Genomic DNA, 13,406 nt, shown 5'->3' with positions numbered 1-13,406 from the left:
AACCTTCAGTAAAATGGAATCAACATAGGTCTTAGAGTTATGATGAGTGTGGAAACAGTAGTAAGTATATGGAAAAAGAAGCAAACCAGAAGTGTGATAATTGTTGCTGGACACCAGCAGAAGTCAGGGGCATACAAACAAGCAGAGAGCTTGTTTGAGAGAGAGCGAGAGAGAAAGAGAGAGAGAGGAAGGAAGGAAGGAAGGAAGGAAGGAAGGAAGGAAGGAAGGAAGGAAGGAAGGAAGGAAGGAAGGAAGGAAGGAAAGAAAGAAAGATTATTTCTTTCTCATCACCAATATGAATTTGTCCTCACAATTTCTTCATATTTAGAACTGACATCGAAGGGCCACAGAATAGATCAAACACACATGTCCATTATAAATGGGACTGATGGAATGATATTGTAAACTGGAATTGAAAAAGTCATAGAATATCTAGATTAAATGTATGATACTTCAGATATTGGCTTGGTTCAGAAATTTTCACCAAAGAAAAACGTAAAGATAACTGCAACTTTACATATGCAAATTTATAACGGTTAAAATGTCATAGCAGCTGCAATATTGACCTAAAAAACAAAAAACTCTACTTATTTAGTTGCCTGACAAAATGTTGGTATTCATTTTATTCTCTTGGATTTTTTTCCTTCCTTTTATTTGCTTTTCATGGCTAGTTGCATAGGTTACAAATTTTGCAACAAAACGTTGAATAAAAACAATATAGGGGACATACCTGTATGTATTTATTCAATCTTAATTATGTGACTGTCAATATAATAGCTGTTACGATAAGAATTTTTAAAAATTATTTTTTGTAGAGAAGGAGACTCACTATCTTGTCCAAGCTGGTCTCCAACTCTTGAACTCAAACAATCTTCTCACTTTGGCCTCCCAAAGCACTGGTATTACAGGTGTGAGCTACCAAGTCCAGCCCTCAGATGATATAATAACTACATCAAGTTTCATGAATAACTTTATTGTGACTTTTTTCTCTAATTGCAAGAAAATTTTTTCCATTGTACTTACTTTGTTGTTGTTGTTATTTTTCTAAGAACATTATAATATATATTGCCATGATGGACATGAATTTGATTTTTTCTTGCTAAGTAATCTGAGTATTACTGAGGTCATTTTACTTTTAATTTAATTTACAAATTTTTGAATGTTTATGTCACACATATATAGTACTATTCTATATAATCAGTTATGCAGAGCTTTCTTACTATGGTTGATGTCTTTGCCTTTAAGCTTGAAAATATCTCCTTATCTAAAGATGTGAAAGAAGAAGGAGGAGAAGGAGAAGAAAGGAAGTGATAGAAAAGAAACTTGTCCTTCAACCTGGATAGGTCTCCATGTTGCATGTGGAGAGGAAGTTGCACTCTCCATGTATTCTTATACGTTAAGCAGACATTTTTGGGTGCCTTACCAATTCCTGGTTAATTGAATCATCTTCCTTTATAGCAGAGTCCATGCAATAGGCCTAGCCACACATTTTGCAATGTCTTATGCAAGGATATGTGACACAGATTTGGCAATGTAAAAATATGGTAAAAACTTCCTTCTTAATGTAAGCACATTCCTGCTCCCTGACAGTCACCCTTTCTTCCAGCTTAGAATGTAATCTTGATGGCTGGTGCAGAAACAACTTGAGCAGTAGGCAGCTAAGGGGAAGGCCAAAAAAATGCCAGAAATCTCAGCCCTAACATGAGTCCTTGAAATAATTTTAGCCTTCTAATTGTCTGAAGAAAAATAAGCCCATAATTGTTTAAGCCAGTGATGAACAAGTTTTTAGTTTCTCACAGCTGAGTGTAATCACCAGCTGCTGCAGCCCTCTGAAGTTTCAACCTGGCTGCTGGAAAAGCATTACTACTGCAATGATTCTCCCAGTCAGGGAGGTAAACAGTCCAGGTGCCAAGAACAATTTACTTCTCCTGTGATGTGCTGTCTCCCACCAATATTTGGAAATTCATCCATTACCACCTTCCCACGGATAACCCTAGGGCATTATATGAAAAGTTACTCCTGTAACGTGTCCCGTCAGTTCCATCCACTCCAGGATGCTGCAACACTTTTAACATGGTTAACTCCAAAATAAGGCTTGTACTTTAGACATTAAGAAAATTTGAAAGGAACGCTTTATAATGTGAGGGTTACGTAGTATAAAGTGTCAACCTATACCTGTGTTGCATAAAATCAAACATACAATTTTCATATTGGAGTTTGTGGCTCTGAAAAGAAGTAGTCTTTGAAGTTCCTGATTTGAGACTCAGAGGCAAGACACTGTTATGTTGAATGAGCTAGTACAGGAGGAAGCAAACTGCAGCCTGGAGGCCTAACCTAGTTCTACATCTGTTTTGCAAATAAAGTTTTATTGAAAGAAAAGCCACTCTAGTGTGTGTGTGTGTGTATATATATACACACAGAGAGAGAGAGAGAGAGAGAGATTATATTTAGCTATATTTGTATGACAGAGTTGAGTAGTAGCAACAGAGACCATATGGCCCCAAAGCTGAAAGTATTTGCTATCTGCTGCTTTGCAGAAAAAAAAAAAAAAAAAGCCGCCAAATTTTAGCATTTATTTGGCTTTTTATATGAGGGTATTATAAAATAAATACACCAAGAAGAAAACAGTGTATCTGAAACTCCATCAAATATGTGATTTTTTAAAAAAGCTATATATTTGAGAACCTTTTAGCTAGATATAACAAAATAAAATTAAAAGAGAATAAGTTTAAATCTCAAAAAACTCAACCTCAAAATAATTAAAATATATTTGACAGGAGAAGATTAAATGCTGTGTAGACACCTTGTAAGATGGGTTTACTCACAATCAATTGGATTTGCTGGACCCCTGAAATGTGCAACTTGTCTATGTGAAATCTCTACAAATTCATTTTTTTAGCAATACAATTAGGAATTTTATATTAGAAATATTTGTTATCATTGTCGAGATGAACACCATTCATTTGGTAATAAATTCATTAAACAAATCTAAATATGTATAAATATAATCTTTAACAATTTTGAACATATTAAGCTTTCTTCTTAAAATGCATATATATCATGGTTTATTAATACATGACTAAATATAAATCAAACATGAAGAAACTTAATGTATATATATTGTGTAAAAAATTGTTTTATGGATTCAAAAGTTATGAGACATCCTTTTTCTCCTAAGGTCAAAAATACATGAAAGATAAAAGACTATTATTATCTATAATATTATTATTATAGATTAATAATATTCTATCATTAGCATTTTAACAGAAGCTTCATAGTTATTAGATATATTTATTAATTTTATATTTCAGAGTAACAGTAACACCTGTGATGCAACTTATGCAAAATTGCTTTGTAAACTGTGAATGCCTTTAGTTTTACTCTATGCATTTATTTTACATGTAAGAAACAGTCAGCTCGTAAATTGTAACTGAACTACATACCATTTGAACTAGTAGTAACCAGGGAAAGAAGGTCAAAAGTTTAGAATTCTGCAATTCTGAAAAGAACAAAAAGGTGGTATAAATATGTTTGCATAATTTTGCGTAAACTCGAAACTACGCATCGTGTCTATGCACATTTGAAGCAAGATGACAAATATGATTTCCCCAAGGGGCACACAGGTTTACTTAAGAATTATAGATTCACACAATTCATGAGGTCTTCCAAGCTCTTTTCAGCCCATTGAGAAGTGTGAACATGGGTGTGTGATCTAGGAGAAAGCTCCTACATTGTGGTGCATGCAACTTTAGTTGTTCTTGGCAGATTATCAAACCATGGTAGCTCCCCTAATCACCAGGAGCATCTGTCTGGATAAGAGTGCCACCAAGGCTAACCAGGAAGCAGGGATTCCAAGATTTTCAAATTGACAGAAACTGAAAAGAAGGTTCTCACTATATGTCAGTTTCTTACTTTCAACTCAGAATATAATAATGGAACAAGGAATCATCATAAAATGCTCTGCTTGAAGTAGTGCAGAACCCAGTAATAACTTTCTTTTACTTTCATGTTACTGTTATTATTTTCATTGTTGTTACTTTGTTTAGTATTATCAATATTTAACAAGCTAAAATAACAAGAAATAGACCCATAAAAGTCTCTGTGTGTGTGTGTGTGTGTGTGTGTGTGTGTGTGTATGAGAGAGAGAGAGAAGAGAGAGAGAGAGAGAGTTTCTCTTCCCCAGGCTGTAGTGCAGTGGCACAAAAATGGCCCACTGCAGCCTCAACCTCCTAGGCTCAAGGAATCCTCCCACTTCAGCCTCCCGAGTATCTGGGACTACAGCCATTTGCCATTACACCCGGCTATTTTGTGTGTGTGTGTGTGTGTGTGTGTGTGTGTGTGTGTGTGTGTGTGTTTTAAGAGACAAGGTCTCTCTATATTTCCCAAGCTGATCTCGAATTCCTTGCCTCAGGTGATCCTCCCACATTATCCTTTGCCTGGGTTTCCAAAAATGCTAGAATTACAAGTGTGAACCACCATGCCCAGATTTGTAAAATAATCTTTAATGATAGATTGATATTTGTGTTCAGTGAAGTTAATAGTCAGATGAACTGCACTAAGAAACCAGTGAATTTGAATGTTGGCCTGCCCTGGAGGTATCACGATACCAGACTTCAAACTATACTACAAGGCTACAGTAACCAAAACAGCATGGTACTGGTACCAAAACAGAGATATAGACCAATGGAACAGAACAGAGTCCCCAGAAATAATACCACACATCTACAGCCATCTGATCTTTGACAAACCTGACAAAAACAAGAAATGGGGAAAGGATTCCCTATTTAATAAATGGTGTTGGGAAAATTGGCTAGCCATAAGTAGAAAGCTGAAACTGGATCCTTTCCTTACTCCTTATACGAAAATTAATTCAAGATGGATTAGAGACTTAAATGTTAGACCTCATACCATAAAAACCCTAGAAGAAAACCTAGGTAGTACCATTCAGGACATAGGCATGGGCGAGGACTTCATGTCTAAAACACCAAAAGCAACAGCAACAAAAGCCAAAATTGACAAATGGTATCTAATTAAACTAAAGAGCTTCTGCACAGCAAAAGAAACTACCATCAGAGTGAACAGGCAACCTACAGAATGGGAGAAAATTTTTGCAATCTACTCATCTGACAAAGGGCTAATATCCAGAACCTACAAAGAACTCAAACAAATTTACAAGAAAAAAACAAACAACCCCATCAAAAAGTGGGCAAAGGATATTAACAGACATTTCTCAAAAGAAGACATTCATACAGCCAACAGACACATGAAAAAATGCTCATCATCACTGCTCATCGGAGAAATGCAAATCAAACCCACAACGAGATACCATCTCACACCAGTTAGAATGGCAATCATTAAAAAGTCAGGAAACAACAGGTGCTGGAGAGGATGTGGAGAAATAGGAACACTTGCACACTGTTGGTGGGATTGTAAACTAGTTCAACCATTATGGAAAACAGTATGGTGATTCCTCAAGGATCTAGAACTAGATGTACCATATGACCCAGCCATCCCATTACTGGGTATATACCCAAAGGATTATAAATCATGCTGCTATAAAGACACATGCATATGTATGTTTATTGCGGCACTATTCACAATAGCAAAGACTTGGAATCGACCCAAATGCCCATCAGTGACAGACTGGATTAAGAAAATGTGGCATATATACACCATGGAATACTATGCAGCCATAAAAAAGGATGAGTTTGTGTCCTTTGTAGGGACATGGATGCAGCTGGAAACCATCATTCTTAGCAAACTATCACAAGAAGAGAAAACCAAACACTGCATGTTCTCACTCATAGGTGGGAACTGAACAATGAGATCACTTGGACTTGGGAAGGGGAACATCACACACCAGGGCCTATCATGGGGATGGGGGAGGGGGGAGGGATTGCATTGGGAGTTATACCTGATGTAAATGACGAGTTGATGGATGCTGACAAGTTGATGGGTACAGCACACCAACATGGCACAAGTATACATATGTAACAAACCTGTACGTTATGCACAAGTACCCTAGAACTTAAAGTATAATAATAAATAAATAAATAAATAAATAAATAAATAAATAAATAAATAAATAAACCAGTGAAGAAATAAAGTTTTGTTCAAGTATTTGAGTTTCAGGTGATGCCACTTGACACTATGTGTCATACAATAGAGTAAGCAAGCAACATGACAGTGTATTTCAGACAGTTTATGCATTGGAAAAACATATACCCTTTAGATTGTTAAATTATCATCAGTTCATAAAGTCTAGCTGCTATTTAGAAATTAACATAAAAAGAAGATATAATCTACTACTTTTCTATGCTAATTTTCTAAACAGGCTCCATAATCCTCTAACTACAAATATTTATATATGGGTTATTTATGTTTTTGCTTATCATCTTGATATAGAGATGAAGAATACAGAACAAATCTCAGTGTATTTATGACCTGCAAACACTTAGGATACAAAAGCTCAAAGAGGTAACTGTAAGTACTGATAATAGATTTGAGTTTCTAGAGAGCTAACAAGCATAATTTTACTGAGGTAGATATATCAAGAAAACCAGGAGAAGAATGGCTTCCACGTCTATTTGGTAGGCATTAATAATAGAAAAAAAAGCTACACTTTTTTTTTCCAAAATCTTTTTGGGGAAATGCATTCCCGAATCTCAAGACTGCAGTGGGAAAACAAACTTAAGAAGTACTGATCCTTCACTCTGAGATGGGATGTTAATTTTAAGAAACTCGATTCCATTGTTCTGCTTTTCCCTTTAGTTAATGACCAAAACTTGGATCTTCATATTAGTGAAGACATAATTCCAAGGATCTTGTCACCATCACATTAGGTTCCTTCCGGTTGCTACCACAAAAATGTTAAAGCAGAAATCTTACATGGAATTAAGTTGAGGAGATAAAGGGTACTGTCAATTGTTACTTTTTTTTGTACATAAAACTTTATGTCAATTGTCTAGGACTAAAAGCACTTTGATTAGGATGTTGTTTCCCTTGACACCATCAATTAATCTCTTACCTAGTAGAGACAAAGAAGTTGGTTAAGATAAGCTGTTTCTGAGAGTGATTTCTCTCTCTCTCTGTCTCCCCCTCTCTCACTTTTCTCTTGATTTTTTGTTGAGCTCTTTCTTCTTGTTTTAAATATGTGCACAAATATGAAGACCTGTGCCAAAACAGCACATTTGCAACCATGAGGTGAAAGAAAATGAAAGACTGCATATTGATGTTTCTCTCCATAAGGATGTTAAGAGTTTCAAATACTTATGGCTTAGGTCAGCAGCCAGTATAACCTTGGAACTGCCTAATTATCCTTCTATCTCACTCATTCTTTTTTTTTTTTTTTTTTTTTAGAATTTTAATTCATTTTTCTCACTGGGGCACCCAGTTCATAGATTCCTTAGTTCTCTTATTGCGGATCAGCATTCTCCTCACTTTCTTCTAAATTCATCTTAATTTCAGTAGTTCATCCCTTCAGTCATTTTCTTATTAATTTCCTTGTCCAGCATACTTCAGTTGCACTTCAACAATTAACAAATAATTTTGTGTGTGTGGATGTTGTTGTGCCTCCAAATGCTGCTGTGATATTACGTAGATTGGTGTCAAAAAAAAAAAAAAACCCTTTAAAGTCGTTAACTTCAATTATATCAACTCTCCCTTCCACTTCTCTTGAAGATAATTTTCAATCATATATACTTGATTAAACTCTTGCCCCAACACACATTTTACATCTATTTATAGCTGAACTTATTCCAAATATGCAGACCCTAATAAAACTTTCACCAGACAGATGTGAATGCCTGCTGATACCCATGCTGCCCATCCTCTTCCTTCGCTGTTATAATAAAGTAGATATTCATGCTCTTATCTGGTTACTACTTCTGCCCTAATACTTCCATATCTTCTCAGAATTTTAAAACATTTACTTGTGTTTTGTTTCAGTATCATCAATGCATTCAGTTTTACTAGTTCCTCTGATAAACATCTGCATGATGTCAGATCTCTTACGTTAACACCACCTCACCAAACGAACTAAAACAAGCACCAGGAGGAGAAATGAAAAGCATTTCTATCAGCACAATTCACCGTATAACTATTTGTCCGTCTCATCCTCCTACTTCAGAATCAAGTTTTATGAAAATGTCTGTAGTGCTTTCTCCATTATTTTTCACCTCTAAATTACATGAACATGTTTTAGCCTGGCTGATTTATTCGAGTTATTTTTGCTAAGTTTACTCATGGCATTAAAAAGTAAACTACAAGAATATTTAATTTACATACTGATGACTACCAAATATAAACATCATAGATATTTCTCTCAACTTCCACATACTGATGACTCCCAAATATAAATATCACAGATTTTGCTCTCAACTTCAGACCTATATATCAAATCACATATCCCTGGCTTTTTGATGTACTTTATACTCAACAAGTATTTAAATGAATATATCGTTAATTGCTTCACAAATTAGAAAATGTTTCCCCTCTTTTTTATGTCAATGTCACCTCATTCCCCTTTTTCCTTTTCTCCTGCCCATATGCAAAATATTGTTGATTCAAAATACCTCTTCTCACATTTATACACTTCTCTTTGTCTCCACTATACCTAGTCTAAAAAGAATTTCTCTTGCCTTGAAAAGAAAAACAGTCAACTGGTGCATACGGTAGCTCCTCCTTTTATGTGGGGATAATTCCAAGACCCCCAGCGAATCTGTGGATACCTGAAACTGCAAATAGCATATAAAGATTTTTATGATATGTTTTCCTCATACATATATACCTATAATAAAGTTTAATTTATAAATTTGTCAGAGTAAGAGATTCACAAAAATAACTAATAATAAAATGAACAATTATAACAATATACTTTAATACAAGTTGTGTGAATGTAGTTTCTCTCTCTCTTTCTCTCTTCTCTTGAAATATCTTATTGTATGTAGCAGTATTTGACTGTGGTTGACCACAAGTAACTAAAACCACAGATAAGGAGACACTACTGCATTCTTGCCTCTAGCCTTCATTCTTTCTCAGACATTTCTTCGCTCTCTTGGCAGGTGCATTTCTACACCAAAATATGCTCTATGTCATTTTAGTTTTAAGCCAATTCACTGAATTTATTCTTAGAATAAAACCTCAAACTCTGATCATGTTTAGCAAAGCTCATCAAGATCTAGTTCCTGAATTATTTGCCAAATTTACCTCCTGCCTTTCCCACTTGCCTGTGTACAAAATGTTTCATTTTTCTGTGAAAAACAACAACCCTTTTTTCTCTTGTGCCCACCTAATGAGTTCATTCTTGTTGGTACTCTTATTCAATATCACTACATCAGAATTCTTAGAAGTCATGTTGCATCACACAATAGCCAGACAGATGCAAAATTTAGGTGATGAAAAATAAATTGACACAAACATGATGCTTTTATTGAAAGAAGTTGGTATTTTGTAATTTGAAACATAGAGTATTGATTAGTTGTGGTTTCATTTACATCATGAATCAAAATATTGTCATAAAAATAAAATGCTAAATATATAAGATAATTAAAATCATAGAAAAGAGGCACTAAGGAAAACTTTTTAGAAAAATCCTGAATTTTCCACATTTGTCATATAATTTTGTCTTAATTTAAAAATGATTTATGGAGAAATAGATATGGCAGTCTTTTGGTACTTGTGGCACCTATTCTGGCTGAGTTCACATGTCATAATCTCAAAGCTTTACTATTTGATCTGCCCTCTAAGAGTACTCCAGGCTCTGTCCAATATAGAGCTTTGAACTCATGTTTGCTTCTTAATTTTATCTTTGTCTGCTAAAGAAAGTAGCATCAATGTTCATGCTTAAAGGGTCTGTGCTAGCTCCTGAATATATATTTGTCACATTAATGAATGATTGATTCTTTCAGCAGAGTTAGAGCATGAAAGATGATGCCATTACTAATTATTGATCAAGCAAAATTAATTATTCCATAAACAACAATATTTTATATATGAAATAGATTGATTAATCTTTCTTGTTCTCTATCATTAAATAGGGTATATTCAGAAGATATTGAGCATAAATTTCACTGTAACTGAGTAAAACATGAAGAAAATTATAGAATATATTATAAATATATAATAAAAATGCTATTAGAAATGAATAAGAAAGTAAGACTTATTCAATGCTTTGTTGAGTCCTCATGAATGGGATTAGTCTTCTTACAAGAACAAGCTGAATAGCTAGCTAGTTCTCTTTGCACCATGTGAAGATACAAAAGAAGTCAGCCATCCGTAATCTGGAAGGAAGCATTTATCAAAATCTGACCATTCTGGCATCCTCATTGCAGACTTCCAGCCTCTAGAACTGTCAGAAATATGTTTCTGTTATTTATGAATCTGCTAGTCTAAGGCACTTTGATATAGCAGCCTGAACTAGCATGCTGGCTATGGGAGAAGCAACAGCATCTATTGGAGCTGATTCAGAATATATAGAGCACTTTGGAGAACCTTGCCTCAGCCCTGCAAAATATTGCCAGCTACTTGACACTTGTTTTAGTCTTTTCTAACACTGCAATAAAGCGCTACCAGAGACTAGGTAATTTATGAAGATAAGAGGTTTAATTGACTCACAGTTACATAGGCTGTACAGGAAGCATGACTGGGAGGCCTCAGGAAACTTACAATCATGGTGGAAGGCAAAGGGGGAAGTAAGTATGTTTACCATGGTGGAGCAGGACTGAGAGAGTGAAGGAGGAAGTGCTACACAATTTTATACAACCGGATCTCATGAGAACTCATTCTCTATCACAAGAACAACAAAAGGAAAATCCATCCCCATGATCCAGTTACCTCCTATTAGGCCCTTCCTCCAACACTGAAGATCACAGTTCAACATGAGATTTGCAGGGAACATAGAGTCAAACTACATCAGCACTTAACTGAGTCTTTAAAGGGCTACTTTACTGTTCTGTGAAGTCATCTGCTTCAGTACATTGGGGAACATGGTAAGATCAGTGAATTCGATTGTAGATTACCACACTTTTGTTGTGAAGGGAGTCTCTTGGTCAGAGGCAATGCTGTGTGGAGTACTATGACAGTGGTTTAAGCATTCTGTCAGTCCACGGATGGTAATTGTGGTAGAAATACTGCATTTAAGGAAGGCAAATCTGTATGCATAGTGTCTATTCCAGTAAGAACAGTAAGAAAAAAATTCTACCTCTTCCATGATAGAAGTGATCCAGTGTAATCAACCTGCCACCAGGTTGCTGAATAATCACCCTTGAAAATAGTGTTGATCTCTGCTGCTGTTGGCAGATTGGGTACTTTGCTGTTGTCATAGCCAGGTTGGCCATGATGAGGAAGTCCATGTTTCTGAAACCATGCATAACTTTCAACCCTGCCACTATGAACCCTTTGTTCATGAGCCCATATGAAATCCCCAAATGTTCTCATCACATATTTCTAAGCCCTGAATATCCAGCCACATCATTGCTTACAGTCGATGAATCAGTATATAGGCACATGTGCCTGTATCTTTTTCCAAGCAAAGTGAACAGTCAGGTGTGCTGCTCTTAGTTCTGCCCACTGGTAATTTTGTTTTTCATCAATGTTCTTCAGAAATGTCCCAAAAAGGGGTTGTAGTGCTACAGCTGTCCACTTTTGAGTGGTGCCTGCATTTTATGTATAACCACCTGCAAACTGAGCCCAAGTATTCTCTTTGTGTTAACAAATTGTAGGGAACTCTTTCCAACGCCATAGGTGCAGATTGGAAGATAGAAGGCTGTGTAGCAGGAGCAGGGACCATGGGCATTTGGACCACTTTTTCATATAACTTCCTTGTGCCTTCAGGACCTACTGGGGACCAATTACATATAAACCATTTTGATTTGATTATAAATTGCTGCTGCGTGTGCCTAAATGTGTGATGTGGCAGGTCACATGACATCTGGTTTGTGATGGGTAGCTCAGATTGCACAGTAACTTGTCAACCCATGGTTAATCATTCAGGTTTTAATAAAGTCCAATAGCAGGCCAAGACCTGTCTTTCAAAAAGAGAGTAGTTATCTACTTGCTCCAAAATCCTAAGGTATTGTGCAGCCACTCACCTATAGGGATATGCCATTGGCTTCAAGTAGTATATCTATTTGCCACTAACACTCCAAGCACTATCAAATCTGCAAAGTTATATGGCAGAGTGTCAGAACAACTAATTCAACATCTTGGACCTGTTGCAGAGCCTTCTATTGTCCTTGGCTCCACTCAAATTAGCCACTTTTCAGGTCACTGGTGGAATGGGTCATATTAGCACACCTAAATGAGGAATATGTTGCCTACAAAATCCAAGTAGACCCAGTAGGTATTATTCTTCCTTCTTGATTGTAAGACAACTTCTTTATCTTAGAAGAAGTGCCTTGACAAGTCTCACACCACTGAACCCCTAGAAATGTCAACAAAGACATAAGCCTCCTGAATTTTTGTTATGAGTTGAAGATTTTATTTCTCATCCTCTGACACAGAAATGTCTTATCACTAAGTGTAGAGTAGTAATTACTTCTTGATTACTAGATAATGTACTGGGTACTTTATGCAGCATAATGTCATCAATGTAATGAACTAGTATGATATTTTGTAAAAGATAAAGGCAATCAAGTTTGCTGCAAACTAAGTGATGGCAGGGATGAGGTGTTGAAATACTGAGGTAGAGCAGTGAAGGTGTATTGCTGATCTTGCCAACCGACAGCATACTGCTTCTGGTGAGTTTTATTGACAGTTATGAAGAAAAAGGCATTTGTCAGACCAATAGCTGCATATTAGGTACCAGGGGATATGTATTTTTTTTCTAGTAATGAAACCACATCTGGTAAAGCAGCTGCAATTGGCATCATCACCTGGTTGAGCTTATGATAATCTACTGTCATTTTTCAAGATCCGTCTGTCTTCAGCACATGCAAAACAGGTAAGTTAAATGGAGATATGATGAGAATCACTGTCCCTACATCTTTCAAGTCCTTGATGGCAGCATTAATACTTGCAGTCTCTCCATGAAGAATACGGTGTTACTTTAGTTCATTATTTTGTTATGTGGAGGAGGTTTTAGTGGTTTCCATTTGACCTTTCCTGTTATAATATCCCTCACTTCACTGGTTGAGAACTAATGTAGGGATTCTGCCAGGTGTTGAATGTGTCTGTTGAATAGGAGCATTTAGCCAATGCCTATATCCCCATTGTATCTTAGAAGTAACTAACTTGTTTTTATTTTACAGGCTCACAGGTGGAAGAGACTTACCTAGTCTCAGAAGAGACTTTGGACCTGCACTTTTTGGTTAGTGCTGGAATGAGTTAAGACTTTGACAGACTGTCGGGGTGGCATGATTATGTTTTGAATTGTGAGAAGAAAATGAGATTTGAGAGGGGCCAGGGGC

The sequence above is a fragment of the Piliocolobus tephrosceles genome, chromosome 4, assembly GCF_002776525.5.
Source record: "Piliocolobus tephrosceles isolate RC106 chromosome 4, ASM277652v3, whole genome shotgun sequence".
NCBI classification, from domain to species: Eukaryota; Metazoa; Chordata; class Mammalia; order Primates; family Cercopithecidae; genus Piliocolobus; species Piliocolobus tephrosceles.
The sequence above is the reverse complement of the archived record's forward strand: the minus strand, read 5'-3'. Positions refer to the sequence as shown.